Consider the following 15,460-nt stretch of genomic DNA (forward strand, 5'->3'; position numbering starts at 1 on the left):
TAGCTAAGCAACAGTGGCTTCAACCTGATTGCAAAACTTTAAAATCTTGGGTGGGGCAAGAATGAAAAAAATTAGGCGAACGTTGGCATGGCTGTGACCGACATGAAATGTTGCTGGTTAGATATTGAACTGATTGATGCAGACTTTATAATGTAACTGTAGATGGAAAGTTACTGTAATCTGGACCACAGAGCCAGATCATATCTATGGGGAAGGGTTTAGGATATCTCAGTCTTTCATTTTGAGAAGTGATTAATCACACAGAAGAAAGGGAAGCATTAGGGGTGCCAGTCTGGGGCTAGGTTAAAATTTTTTCCTTGTCTATGAGTGAAGGTGGTGTCAGTTTTACCCAGACTCAGACACAGAGAGCTGTACTGAATTATGTGGTGGGTTTGTAGCAAGGAGTGAGGCAGGCAACATCCTTCAGTAGAACTTGAGTTGAGACTGGCCTGTTCAGTGGTTGTCAATAATTCTTTATATGTCGTTATCTTTCTTCTGTGCTCACATTTAGTCTCTGGGGTGCTGCAGGATTTAAAGAAGGGATCGACTGTATTTTATAAGGGAGATAAGAGTGGCAATTATTCTTGGCCTATGTTAGCAGGGATAGGCATCTCCCTTGGCCCAACAGCGAGAGTGGAAGTGGCCAAGGCCTGGAGTGAGAGCACAGTGTAGTACAAAGTCCCCTTCCTTCTCAGCATCTCTCAAGAACAGCTGGTATCCCTTTGCTAGTGGATTATTGGTACCTGGGTGGCTGGGACAGAACAGGGTCTCTCCCCTTTCTCTTTTCTGTATTCTCTTTTCCCCACCCCCTCATATTTTGTAGTTCTCAGCCAGTTAGGTACATCAGAAGTCCATGGCTGGCGACCACGGAAGTCCAATTCTGAGTGCAGTGTGAAGAGTGTGCACACACAGGGGGAACCTTGGGTGGAGAGCATCAGAGCCTGGGCAGAATGACTATATTAGCTTCTGCTGGTTTAGTGACAAGTCACTATCTTAGTTGGGGGTTTCTATTGCTGTGAAGAGACACCAAGACCATAGCAACTCTTACGAAGAAAACATTTAATTGTGGGTGGCTCACTTACAGTTCAGAGGTTTAGTCCATTATCATCGTGGTGGGACATGGCAGCATGTAGGCAGACATGGTGCTGGAGAGGTAGCTGAGAGTCCTCCATCTTGCAGGCAACAGGAAGACAACTGTGATACTGGGAATAGCTTGAGCATAGGAGACCTTAAAGCCCACCCCCACAGTGACACACTTCCTCCAACAAAGCCACACCTACTCCAACAAGGCCACACCTCCTAATAGTTCCATTCTCTTTGGGGGGGCATTCTCTTTCAAACCGTCACAGTCACCACAAACTAGATGCTGTAAGACAATACAGTATTGCCTGTTAGCTTGGACAGCGGAAGTCCAAACCCAGGCTGAAATCAAGGTGTTGGCAAGGGAGACCCAAGCAGAGAACTTGTCTCCCTGTCTTTTCCAGTGTCTGACAATAAGCTACTCTTAATGTCAGGTACTGGCCTTCCCTTTCTTTAAAGCCTTCAATTTTGCACCTTGCAATCCCTCTCCCTGTGGCCCCAACACTCCTATCTCCCACTTACAAGGACCTTTGAAATTATATTGGGGTCACTTTAATAACTCAAGATCATGATGGCTAATCTAAGTGTCTACTTGACATATCTGGGAAGAGGTAACCCCACCTGAGGAAATGCTTCCATCTTCTTGGCCTGTTGCCGTGTCTGGGTGGGATCGTCTTGATTGTTGGATGATGTGAGAAGGCCTGGGAATGGGTGGTTCCAGTCCTAGATGGGTGGTCCTGAGAAGTATAAGAAAGGTGGCTGAGTGTGAGCCAGAATAGAAACCAGTGGCCAGCCTTCCTCCCATGGGTCCTGCCTCTGCTTCCCCTTGAGTTCCTACCCTGACTTCTTTTAGTGATGGACTGTGCTTGGCACACGTAAGCCAAATAAATCCTTTCACCCTCAAGTTTCTTTTGGTCAGTGTTTTATCACAACAGCAGAGAAGCAAGTTAGGACAAGGATCATGTCTCCACCTCAAATTTTTTAACTGCATCTGAAAAGTCCCTTTTACAATAGAAAGTAACATTTGTGGATTCTGGGGATTGGGACATAGGCATCTTTGCCGTGCCCTAGAGAAGACACCTAACAACGGTTTTCAAACTTTCAGCATTAGCAAAGGGCCGTCTGTGGGGAATGATAGCCTGGAGTGGGTGTCAGGGTCTAGGCAAGATGACAGGGTCATCTGTACATTCCAAGCACTCAGCGTGTGAATCAAAGTGAAGTAATTAGCATTCAAACAGAGAAGGTGTGTCAGCACAGATGGAAGACTGGTCACTTTGGGGCATTGAGGAGTAAGTACATGAAGTGTATGCTCTTAAGGGAGGATAAGCTTTGATTCTTAATATAGTTCCATATATTACATGTATATATTATATATGTAGAATGTAATATGTATTCTGAGAACGAAAAAGAGAATTACAGTATATAAAGGGATATTGCAGAATCAACTAGATAATTTGGATACATTAGTAGGAACATATAGTCTTCAATATAATGAGATAGAAAGGATCAGTGGTTACAAGGACCTATTTGTATATGTATTCTTGTCCCTGTCCCCTGAGATCAGCAATTTCTCATTAGTAATGAGGACACCTAGCTCCTGGGTCTTGATTAGTAAATACAATTATAATATACATTATATATATTATGTATATTACTAAGAGACACCAAGATTCTTTGGATACTTGGCTGCTTGGTTACTTCCAGGGCTGGGTGGCTGAAGTGTAAGATGTGCCTCACTGGACAGGAAACAAGAAATGTTCAGGCAATGATGGAGGCATATCAAAAAGCTTAGAAACCAGGTGGGAAGGACTGTTTCTGACTCAATGTGGAAAACAATTGAGCGTGGAAGTAAAGAGTGATGGCAATGTATCACAACCTACAGAACAGGATAGGAAGTTATAAATGCATATTGATACAAATGAATAAACAATGTTTGGTGAGGAATGAAACATTTGCATGGTTGTAAATATAAGATATAATTATGAATGGGGAAACAGTAACTTTAAGTTGGAGAAGCCTAGCAGACACCATAGGAATCGGGGATAAAGTGAATAATATTTGTAAAAGAATAAATGAAAATGATGTACAGCCTTACAGAATGTAATAATATAAACAAAGCACCCCCCCCCCACCACAGTATCCCTGTGAAGGATGCACCAAGTATTATAATCATGAGAAAACACCATACAAATAGATTGAAGAGCGGTTTGTAAGCCACCTGGCTGTTCTATCAGTGTTATGTAAACGAAGGTGAGACTAAGGAGTAATTCCATGCTGAAATGGATTAGACCAGTGGTTCTCAACCTTCCCAAGGCTGTGACCCTTCAATACGGCTCCTCATGTTATGGTGACTACTCCCCCCTGTCATAAAATTATTTTGTTGCTACTTCATAACTGTAATTTTGCTACTGTTATGAATCATGATGTAAACATCTGCATTTTCTGATGGTCTTAGGTGACCCCCTGTGAAAGGGTTGTTTGGCTGCAAAGGGGTCATGATCCATTGGTTGAGAACCTATGACAGCTGATACTGTAATGATACTGTATTAGACCTTGCAAAGGGGGTGGGTATTTTTAGAATACTTCGTGAAAGCAGAATAAGATCTGAGGACTTTATGGCAGTCAGATACTAGTGTAAACCTGTTGGTTTTGATGTCTGTGTCATGGTTTAGTGTAAACCTGATGGTTTTGATGGCTGTGTCATGGTTCAGTATAAACCTGTTGGTTTTGATGTCTGTGCCATGGTTTAGTGTGAACCTGTTGGTTTTGATGTCTGTGCCATGGTTTAGTGTAAACCTGTTGGTTTTGATGTCTGTGTCATGGTTTAGTGTAAACCTGTTGGTTTTGATGTCTGTGCCATGGTTTAGTGTAAACCTGATGGTTTTGATGGCTGTGTCATGGTTATGTCGGGAAAATTTTTGTGGGTGGCAAATGCACAAGGAAGTTTTCAGAAATGATAGGGCATTTAGTCAGCAAGTTACTATGAGATGACTTGGGAACTATGTAGCTTTCCAACTATTCTATAAGTCTGATTATTTAAAAAATAAAATATGGTAAAGCCATTGTCATTTTTTTCATAACTGCATCCTAAGTTAAAAACTTTTGAAGTATTTTACTCCAATCATATTACACAACTTTGAGTTACCTATAAGCAATCTGTTACAAGATTAATCAGGGTTAGTGTTCCAAAGCCAATAACTACATGTTCACCTTATCCTTACACTATTCATGAAGTGTGACTGACACTCTTGCCACTGAGAGTAGGGCATGTCCCTCTCCTTAGCCTAGCAGAAGCTTGTAACTTCCCCATGAAGTATGTTGGAAGTACAGCTATTTATCTTGTAAGTCAAATATGTGTTTGATTGCTCTATCTATCTATCATCTATCTACATAACATCTATCTATCTATCATCTATCTATCATCTATCTACCTATCTACCTATCTATCTATCTATCTATCTATCTATCTATCTATCTATCTATCTATCTATCTATCATCTCTCTAATCTCTCCTTTTTCACCCTCAATATTTTCTACTTAGAACCTGCCACTCTGCTGAAAGATTCAGACTGCCTTGGGGAACTAAATATGGTAGTCCCAGTGAGACTTCACCCAACACCACTATCAATCACCAGGCTGATGTGTATGTAAACTGCTTCAGATGATTTTAGCCTTAGACACCAAGCTGCTTATGATTAAAAAGAGAAAACCGGGACATACTTCTAATTTCAGCTTTGACATATACAGAGTGTGGACGTTGTCATTCCATCATTTAAAATGGAGAAAAGTTGGGGAAACAAGAATAATGATGCTTCTTGCTTGGAATGAGTTCTTGGCCACAACCCGCTTACTCGTACTAGAAACCACTAGGTTCTGTTAGGAATAGTTCAATGGCAATTTTTGATGAACTGGAGGCTTAGTGTGGTTTGGGAGGGGATGAGAACGTCTTAGGGGCTTATGGTTAGGGTCCCCTATGCTATCACAGGCTTAACCTAACAACACCAAGAGGTAATGGCAAGGTTGAGAACGTCCTCTAGCTATGGCAGGGAGAACGGAATGTAACGGCTCTCACAGGAATGCGAGTATTTGAAAGTGACACTCGTGACCCTGGTTGAGATCAGGTTGTGTCCTGCTTTAAGTTACTCCATAGTTTGTAAAACAGTGATCTTTTTCAGACAGTGCCTTGCTGTGAGAGATTCTATTTTGCAAGGAGCTACTGATGCCATTTTGAGGATCGAGGATGACTCCGCACATGGGTCGATACCTGAGCGGCACCACCCACTGGCACAGACTGATAAAAGGCTTACTATTGGGAGTACAAAGGGTGTCTGGCACCTTATACATTTACTGAGGTGAAGTGGAACTTGAGAAACCATGCCCAAGTACGTACAGGACACACCAGAACAAAGAAAGGGTCTGGACCCCACAGAAACATGGAGACCAGCATTGTGATGATGATGGCCGCTCCTACCTGTATACTGACCCCTCTCTCTCCCTCTCCCCCTGTGTGTGTGTGTGTGTGTGTGTGTGTGTGTGTGTGTGTGTGTGTATGTGTGTGTAAGTATATGTGTGTATGTGTCATGTCTGTGTGTGTTTGTGTGTTTGTGTCTCTCTGTGTGTGTCTGTGTCTCTATGTGTGTGTCTGAGTGTGTGTTGTGTGTGTGTGTGTGTGTGTGTGTGTGTGTGTTTTACTAATAGGTAGAGAATTCTGGACAATTCCATGGGTTTCAGTTCATCTTGGACCACCCTGCTGTTGATGCAGCCTACTCAAATTGCTTCTTGTCCATCCAACTCGCCGTCAGAACCTGCCACCCACCTTGCCGTCCAGTCTATCAGCCTGTATCTCTATCTGGCCCTGGCTTTGCCCTTTGGCCTCTGTGGCTGGACCAGTCTGTTCAGTCTCACTGTTAAACCTGTGACCCACAGTGGTCTGACTCACGACAGCAGCTCCTTCTCTGAAGCTTGGTGTGGCTTTGTTATCTCCTCCGTAAAGAGACTCATGCATCGCTATCTGCACCCCATCTTTGGCTTCTCAGATCTCTTTGAAACTCCTTGCCTCTTCAATTCTTTTTATCTATTTTATAATCTACACACACACACACACACACACACACACACACACACACTTACTGTGTGATTGTGATGTGTGATCTGAGAGTTAATGCTGGTAATTGGGATAGAAATAAAAGACACTTTGCAATTTTGTTGTTATTCGATACATTCTGACCTTGTGGAAAGACACACTGGCATTTACCTATGTTTTTGACATAGTGTGTTCAGGATACCCTTCCTAGGCTATCAGATTTTTTTGATACAGCGTACTCTTAGAAATAGGAATTTCCTCAGAAATTGAATGCTGAGAGGAGGGAAGGCTGAGGTCTTGGGAACAGTCAGAGGAGACACTTGTCTCTGGAAAAAATATTTATACCTTGTATGATGACCTTGCAGGAGAGACTGGATTGAGATGATGATGATGGCTGGGGACACACACACACACACACACACACACACACACACACACACACACGCCATATACCTTGAGAGGATTGCTTAGTTACACATACCTTGTGTCTTCTATTTAAATTTTACCCTCATGCTTGGACTCCATCAGACTTGGAAGGGTCACTAAGTCTGTTTGTTCATCCTCCCAAAGTGATCGCATTGAATAAATTTCCTCTTCTATGCTTTTCACTATTATTGGTGTGTTGAGGATGGGTAGCCAAGTCTGGTCTGTTAGGGTTCCCAAGGCCAGATTATGATGCTGGTAGCTGGTGACAGTACATGTGTCTATAAACAAGATCAGGGTTGTGCAAAAGGACCATGGTGAGAAGCACATCCCTCTAAGTCCAGCCTCCGGCAGTCTTCCTGTTTCAACAGGAAGTTGAGTCACTTGTGCTGGGGGAACCAGAGCTCAGTCCTGCTAGTTGGTAGGTAGATGCAGCTGGTCTCAGTTGTCATAATGGCCCAGTTGTCGGTCTGCCCTATAACCTCTGACCCCAATATTGATGCGTGGGGTCTATTTTTAGATGTAACCCAGATCCAAAGTTTAACTTTCTAAATGAGCACACTTATCCCTAAGCACAGGTGATTGACAGCATGGGCAGGAAGTAGGGACATGGTGGCTCACCTGCAGTGCGACCAGCATCTGGATTGGCTGCTTGGCTGCCTCAGAGAGGGTTTCATTTGGTCAGATGGTGACAAAGAATTAAAGGGGAAAGTGCCAACCTCATATGAGTTGCAACTGTAAAGCCACATTAAACAGCCCTTTATGGCCTGGGGATGGCCACTGCCTACCCCAGGATGTGTGACAACCAAGTATGAAATAAGACTGATGGGCAACTAGGTTAAGGGCCATGGGTAAGGCTGTAGACAAGAGCCGTTGGTAGGGTTCAGCAAAACGTAGATGTTTTACCTGTGGCAAAGCGTTAGGGATATCATTTATTGTCTTCAAATCCCACTCTCCTTCTATGCAAAGTGGGAAGTCATAGGTCAGTTGTGAGAATTATTAAAGAAAAATGTTTGAGAATTGCTTTGAAGAAAGACAATGCTCAATAAATTATCCCTATACTTATTATTGGTATTATTTTTGTTGAGTGAATGAATGAATCCTGTCACTGGCCTCCTCTACAAGACAACGTTTTCATTAAAAATAGAAAGTTCAAATTGAGGCTGAGTGGTTAAGAGCGCTTCCTTGGGATAAGCTGCATCCATATTGGGGGGCTCTAGGGGGTTACAACCTCCTGTTCTGAACTCAGTGGGTACCTGTTCTTATGTATGCATAGTTCCCCATAAATATAACTAAAAAGAAAATTTAAAAAATCATTTAAAAAATTTAAACGGACACCTAGCAATTGTGCATATTTAGGGGAGTATAATGTGTCATTCTGATACATGTATAACACATATTTTGTATTCTATATTGGGCAACTACAAATATTTATTGGGTACAGTGTGATTTATCGATACATGCCTACATGTGATAAATATGATACATATATTATTCATGTGTGTATTTTGTTTTTTTATGATTTATTTTTATTTGTGTGTGTGTGTGTGTGTGTGTGTGTGTGTGTGTGTGTGTGAGACATGTGTGCAGATGCCCTGGGAGGCCAGAAGACGGCATTATAAACCTTGGAGCTGGGGTTATAGGCAGTTGTGTGGTCCTCTTGAAGAGCAGGAAGTTTTCTTAACTGTGCACCATCTTTCTGGTCCCTATGTACGTATTTTATGCATGCATAGTATATGTATAGTATGCGATATTTAATTCATGGCGATTAACACATTCATCATCTCAAGCATTCATTACTTGCATACATTTCTAGGATTACTTGTAGTGAGGAAGCAATGGATGTCAGTCATTTTGCCCAAGATCAACATGCTACTTGATTTCTTCTTTTGAGACAGGGTTTCACTATGTAGCCTTGGCCACCCTTGAGCTCACTGTGTAGACTAGGCTGTCCTTGAGCTAACAGAGACTCAATCTACCTCTGCCTCCTGAGTGCTGAGATTAAAGGTGTTCACTACCATGCTTGACTGCTAACTGAATTTTTCAGGAGTCTTCCAAATCTATGAAACCATAATATGTGCCCCCCCCCCCGTGTGTGTGTGTGTGTGTGTGTGTGTGTGTGTGTGTGTATACACATGCACTTGTATATGCTGATGTGCACACCTGTGCATGGTCATGCAGATGCCGGAAGTTGATGCTATTGGGCATTTTTCCTCTATTGTGTAACATCTTGTTTTTTGAGAGAGTCTCCCACTGAATCTGGAGCCTGCCATTTAGCCTAGGCTAACTAGTCCAGAGGTCCTTTGTCCCTACCTTTTAGACCTAGGGTTACAAAGCACGTGCCATGACACACGTTTTGTTTTGTTTTTCATGATATTATTAGGGGAGCTGAACTCAGGTCTTCATGCATGAGCAGCAAGTGCTTTTACTCAGTGAGCCACCTTCCCAATCATTCTTATTCTTACCAATGCTATGTGCTTAATCTTCCAAAGCGTTTGCTGTGCCAGTTTCAAATACATTGCATTTCATTTATTCTACTTCATTAGGGCGTTCCACACAAGGCACTGAAAGCATTGGGAAAATAAGAATCATGATTATGAGCGCTGTGGCTTGAATATGGGTACTGTCCCCCAAGCATTCATGTGTTATGGGCCTGATCCCTAGTTTGGTAGTTGGAGTGAGAATGGCCCCATAGGCTTGTATATTTGATTACTTGGTCCCTGGTTGGTAGAACTGTTTGGGAAGGATTAGAAGGTGTGGCCTTGTTGGAGGAGGTTCATAACTGGGGATGGGCTTTGAGGTTTTAAAGGCTCAAGCCATTGGCAGTTAGCTCTCTTTGTCTCAGTTGACGGATCAGCTATTGCTACAGTGCTATGCCTGCCTGTCTGCAGCTCTGCTCCCTGCTATGATTTTAACTTTCTGAAACCAAGCCACATCCCCCAATCAAATACTTAGTGCTATGAAATATTAGTTTGAGATGTATTACATTTGTTTGTGCATGGAATATTTGTTTAATGATGCAAAGATGTGTTGCATTCTTTTATGCTGCATTTGTTTAACTCTGTAAAGCTGTGTTACTTTGCCTGTCTAAAACACTTGATTGGTCTAATAAAGGGTTGAGCAACCAATAGCTAGGCAGGGGAGAGAAATAGGTGGGGCTGGCAGGCAGGGAGAATAAATAGTAGGAGAAATCTAGGGAAGGGGGCAAGGTGTGAAAAAGGCGAAGGAGAGGAGGACACCAGGGGCCAGCCACAAAGTCACACAGCCAGCCATGGAATAAAAAGGAAAGACAGATATGTAGAAGAGAGAAAGGCAAAAAGCCCAGAGGCAAAACATAGTTAAAGAGAAACAGATAATTTAAGTTAGAAAAGCTGGCCAGAAACAAGCCAAGCTAAGGCCAGGCATTCATAAGTAAGAATAAGTCTTTGTGTATTATTTTTGTGTGTGTGTGTGTGTGTGTAGATTTATTTTGGAGCTGAGAAGTGGGGACCCCAAAGGAAAAACAAAACAAAAAACAACCACAGCTTTGTTTTATAAGTTGCCTTGGTCATGGTGACTTGTCACAGCAATGGAAAAAAATAGCTAAGACTCTTAGGATGGTGCCATTGAGAGGCGGTGGAATTTTAGAAGCCACATCCTTGAGAAAAGTCCTTAGGGGCCCTGACTCCTGCAGACCCCTCTCTCTTCGCCTCCTGATCATGATGTGTTTTGATCTCCAGCCCTGATGCGCTGACATTGCCGGAGGCCCAAAGAAATGGGACTTCCTAATCTCGGACCAGAATATTCAGAACTATGTGTCAAATAAATATATATATATATATTTTATTAACATGAGTTGGGGACATCAAAAATTCTGGGTGAATGAGCTCAGCTTTTTTTTTTTTAAATCATAAAGTGTGAGACTTTGAATAAGGCAGAAAGTGCTAAGTAATTGGAAAATGTCAACGCTGGAAACTCTGGTTTAGGAGTTAGGAAATCCCCACAGTTGGTTTCCTTAGGCTAAAACACCGAGATTGATGGAATTTAACCAAGGGGCCAGGCTCCAATGCCATCTGCAAGTGTGACCCTGTCTACACGATATCAGGACAGTGATGATCAGTTGACGAACTAATCTGGTAAAGGCACTTTGTCATCATAGTGCTGTGGAAAGCATGGCTGTTTCCTTGAATTCTACTTTAACTCATGACTCTCGGGCCTACCTGGGGTGAATCAGGACAACAACACAAAGCACAAATCCCGAGAAAGCAACAGAAAAGAGCATGTCCCGTGAGTCACTGGCAAACCAGAGCCCCTCATCTCCGAAGTTCCTATGGCTTTCAACCAGTGGTCTCAACACCTGAGACTTGGTGACTTTTCTGGGGCATCAAGTTATTAATTAGACTCTTAACTGATGTCATATTAGAGTCCTGTTAGAGAGACAGGAGCAGTCTCATTTAATTTGGTCTGGTTAAAAGTCACCGTTAAGCATGGAAACTTAACAATGGATCAAAGTATAGAGAATGTCAGTAGAATACTCAGCCGTACATGGGACACTTATACCACCAACGCACTGAGGCTCAGGGACCATCTCTTAAGAGTAGGCAGAAGACTGTAAGAGCCAGAGGTCTGGAAGAACTAGAGAGAAACACCTTCTTCTAACATGACAGAAGGGCTCTACGCCTGAGTTCATAGCAGCTGTGGTTGCCTGTTAAAGACCAGAACAAGTTCAAGCCAGTTAATATTTTAGTATGGAGCAGGGGGATCTCAGAAAACCCACCTCTAACTGAGGAACTATTGGCTGCTGGATGCTGTGGGGGAGGGTCATTTTCTTCAAGGGTGTGGTCCCTGTTAGATGGACTAAGGTCCAATGGATGCTCCCATACCCGTGAGTATATAGACGGTGTAAATCGGACATAGTGAATTAAAACAAAAACAAACAAACAAACAAAAAGGACATGAAGTTTGGGGGAGACGGGGAGGTAGGGGTGGATCTAGGGAGATGAATATGATCAAAATACATTGGACAGACTTCACACGGCTGTCACCTTCATCCCGTCTGACATTTTCCCATGCCCGTTGTGGATGAGCTCAGCTCATCACGCACAAAGACAAGTCTTGAAATGTTTTGGCTGGTAACCGCCATGCAGCGATGGTCCAGAGCTCCTGAGTTCCTGGGGATCGGCTGATTCCAGGGCACAGCTGTGAGAAGTGTCTCTCTGGGTTGCTGTTTCTAAAGTGAGAAGAGACCGAGCTGGGAGAAAAAGTTCTGCCTTTAAGAGATTGTGTGTGTGTGTGTGTTTTTGTTTTTTTTCCCTGACTTAAAGGTCACGAATCTGCTAGCATAAAAATGTTCTTAACCACACAAGTTTCAGTAAAAATCAAAATCAAATGCTGCTAAGGAAACTGGTTCTTATTTTGAACATCGGCTTAGCAAATAAGGAAAATTGTAGCACCATGGGGCTGAGTGACTTGAAGTTCTCAGTGGTGTGGTAGGAAGTACCAGGGAAACCACAGACTGGATTTTCTCCGCTAAAGTGTGGAAACATTTGTTTTCATCTTTTTTTTTTTCTTGTCTCAAAGAGGAGGCCAGAATGGTGTTGTCAAAGCCTGATTCACACACAACTCACCCAAACAGCTGTATCTCAAATGCCAGAGCACGAAGAGCCTCGATCCAGGCAGTATCAAGATTTCAGGTCAGTCTGGAAGGGAAACAGTTTCCTGGCCATTATAATCAGAACTAGATATTTGATTTCTGCTTCTGCTTGGGGAAAGTTGGTGGGAAACAGGGAGGCTTTGAAGAGATGATGAGGGTCCACTCAGCAGGTGCGAAAGGAGAGTTAGCTCTACCTAGAATGATCGGAGTATTGGAAAGCAGACCAACCAGGGATTCAGAAGTCAAGAGGGGGGCGGGCCTTGTCAGATGACAGTACCAGCACCTGAGGGGCTGGGCTGGTTGAGGCTTGTTGCTCCTCAGCTCTGAGACAAACTTTGAGGTTTAGTGGGGGTGAGGCAGAGGTTCTTCAAAATGTATCTATGAGACCCCGGAGAGGTCAAGGTTCTGCAAAATGCATTTGTGATGCTCGGGTGTCACGTGTACCTCCCACTCCTTTGTCACGATTCTGTTCTCAGGGGTTCGGGCTGGGAAAGTAAAAAGACAACAGAAATCACCAAACATCTCAGCTAACGCCTGGCCAAAATTGGCACTAAGTGAAATCCATTATTTTATTATCAGCATTTTTTTTTTTAATTGGAGGTTTCTATTCCCAGTCATCGATGGTCACGCAGTAGCTTCGTATTTCACATGTATTGACTGGATGATTAAATTGGAGCAGTCCCGTTGGTGATAATTGTGCCGAACATCTATTTTGGATTTGCAATGTGTGTGCATACTTAACTGTGGAAAGCCTAGGGATGGTGCTGAACCCTTCATGGTAGCTCCACGAAAGGACTGGTATTACCACTCCCCTTTTACAAACAAAGAAACTGAGGCCCAGGACCCCTCAGCTAATAAAGGGCAGACAAAGGGATCAAACCTAGAGAGCCTGGTCCCAGAAGCCACACCTTCCGACACCTCTCACCTGAAAGAAGAGGAAGCCAGTCCGGAGTGGGGGATTCTGACGCCCGCTGGGGAATTATGTCTGGGCAGTCAATCCTGGAAAAGAAGAAAGGAGCCTTACCCTGACCAATGACAGGGAATTGAAGATCCAGACATTGAGTCCACACACCTATAGACACGTGATTTTAGCCAAAGAAGACAAAAACAAAAGAGGAAAGACACCACCTCCAGCAACCTTTCCACATGTGGCCAGCTGTTAGGACCAGCACCCCATATTCCCTCCTTTGCCCTTCTCTCCCACCCCCCACCCTATTTAATTCTCCTCTTCTAGTTTCTGCTTTATCTCTCCATGACACTGTATTCTATTTTCTATTTCCCCCTCCTTGGAAGATGCCCTACGCCCCATCTCCCACTGGGTATCTAACTTCTGTGGCTATTCAGATCGAAGCACACATATTGAAACCTTAAAAGCTAATAACACGTATAAGAGAAAGCAGATAAGGTTTTTCTTTTGGGGTTTGGGTTGCCTCACTCAGGATGACTTCTAGCTTCACTCGTTTACCCGAAAACTCCTAATTTCCTTTTTCGCAAAAGCTGAATAATATCCCATTATGTAAACATACAAGATTTTCATTATTCATTCATCAGCTGATGGGCATCTAGGACGCTTCCAGTTTCTGACTGTTTATGGATGGAGCAGCCATACACATGGATGAGGAAGCAGTCCAGGGAGAGTCCTTTGGGTATATACTCAAGAATGGTTTGGATGAATCATAAGACAGATCGCTTTTCAACTTCTTGAGGAATTGCCACACTGATATCCATGGTAGCTGTACCAGTTCCTTGTCTCACCAACAATTTCCCCACTTCCTTACCAGCATGTTCGGTCATTTGCTTTGGCTTTTTTTTTTTTTTCCATTTTGACCATTTTACTATTGATCTGGCCATTCTGACTGGGGTAAATGAAATCTCAAAGTAGAGATTTTAATTTGCATTTCCATGATGGCTAAGGATGTTGAAGACGCTGTAACTCAGCCACTTATGTTACATCTTTTGAGAACTCTCTGCTTAGTTCTTTATCCCATCATTTTCCCCTTAGCTTATTTATTTTCTTGATGTCCAGGTTTTTTTTTTTTTTTTTTTTTTTAGTTCTGTATCTATTCTAGATACTAACCCTCTATCAGACGCATAACTGGTAAAGATCATTTCCCATTATGTAGGCCGCCACTTTGAATGACGCCATTATCAAAGCCTTTTGCTTTCATGAGGTCCCATTTATTAATTGTTCCAAGTACCTGTGCTACTGTTGTCCTATTCAGAAAGTCCTTTCCTGTGTCATGAGTTCAAGGCTAGTCTCCACTTTCTCTTCTATCATATTCAGGATATCAGGCTTTTAGTTGAAGTCCTTGATCCATTTGGAGTTGAGTTTTGGGCAGGATGATTGAACACCATTCAACCCTCCAGAGAAGTTTCTTCTTGGAGTAGACCGGAATTAACACACTGGCTCACAACTGGACAATGTGCAGAGAAATGAGGCTTTGGAGCACTTGGTCCTAAATGAGATGTCTTCATCAAACCCCTCCCCTCAGGACTCAAGAGTCTATATAGAAGAAAAGTCAGGAAGATTGTAAGAGCCAGAGGTGATGGAGGACACTGAGGAAACAGTGTCTTCCAGACTTATAAACTCACAGAGACTGTGGCTGCACACACAAGACCTGGACAGGTTCAGGCCAGATGGGGTCCTGGCACTGAGAGGAGGAAGTGGTCACGGTCTCACCCCCAACCGAGAAGCTGTCTGCAGTTGATACCTACCAAAGGTAGGCAAAGGGAAAAATCAGTTTTATCCAATGGAATGTCACAGGGTGTGTGTGTGTAGGAGGGGCGCTTTGATCAAACACAGTCCAGGGCCAGTCCCATCCTGCCCGGGAGTAGTCTGCCAACACAAAATTAACTCAGTGGTATTTTTGTGTACTTTTTGGTTTTTGTTTTGTTTTCTTCGGGGATTTTTTTTTTCGTCTTATTGATATTTTGGCTGTTTGTTTTGATTTTTGTTTTTTGTGGTTTTTATTGTTTCTTGTTTCTTTCGTTTTTGCTTTTGTTTCTTTTTTTGAGACAGAGAGAGAGAGAGAGAGAGAGAGAGAGAGAGAGAGAGAGAGAGCAAGAAAGCAACATAAACTTGAGTGGATAGGGAGGTGGGGGGAAGATGGGGGAGGGGAAAACAAGATCAAAATACATTTTATGAAAAACAATTGTTTTTAATTAAAAACAGGAGAAATGGGTTTCCTCTGCCTGGCAAAGATGGGGATCTAGCAGAGAAGGAGTGTGGAGACAGGGCCAAG

Source organism: Peromyscus californicus, unplaced genomic scaffold (assembly GCF_007827085.1).
Source record: "Peromyscus californicus insignis strain IS unplaced genomic scaffold, ASM782708v3 Scaffold_24__1_contigs__length_46423439, whole genome shotgun sequence".
Lineage (NCBI taxonomy): Eukaryota > Metazoa > Chordata > Mammalia > Rodentia > Cricetidae > Peromyscus > Peromyscus californicus.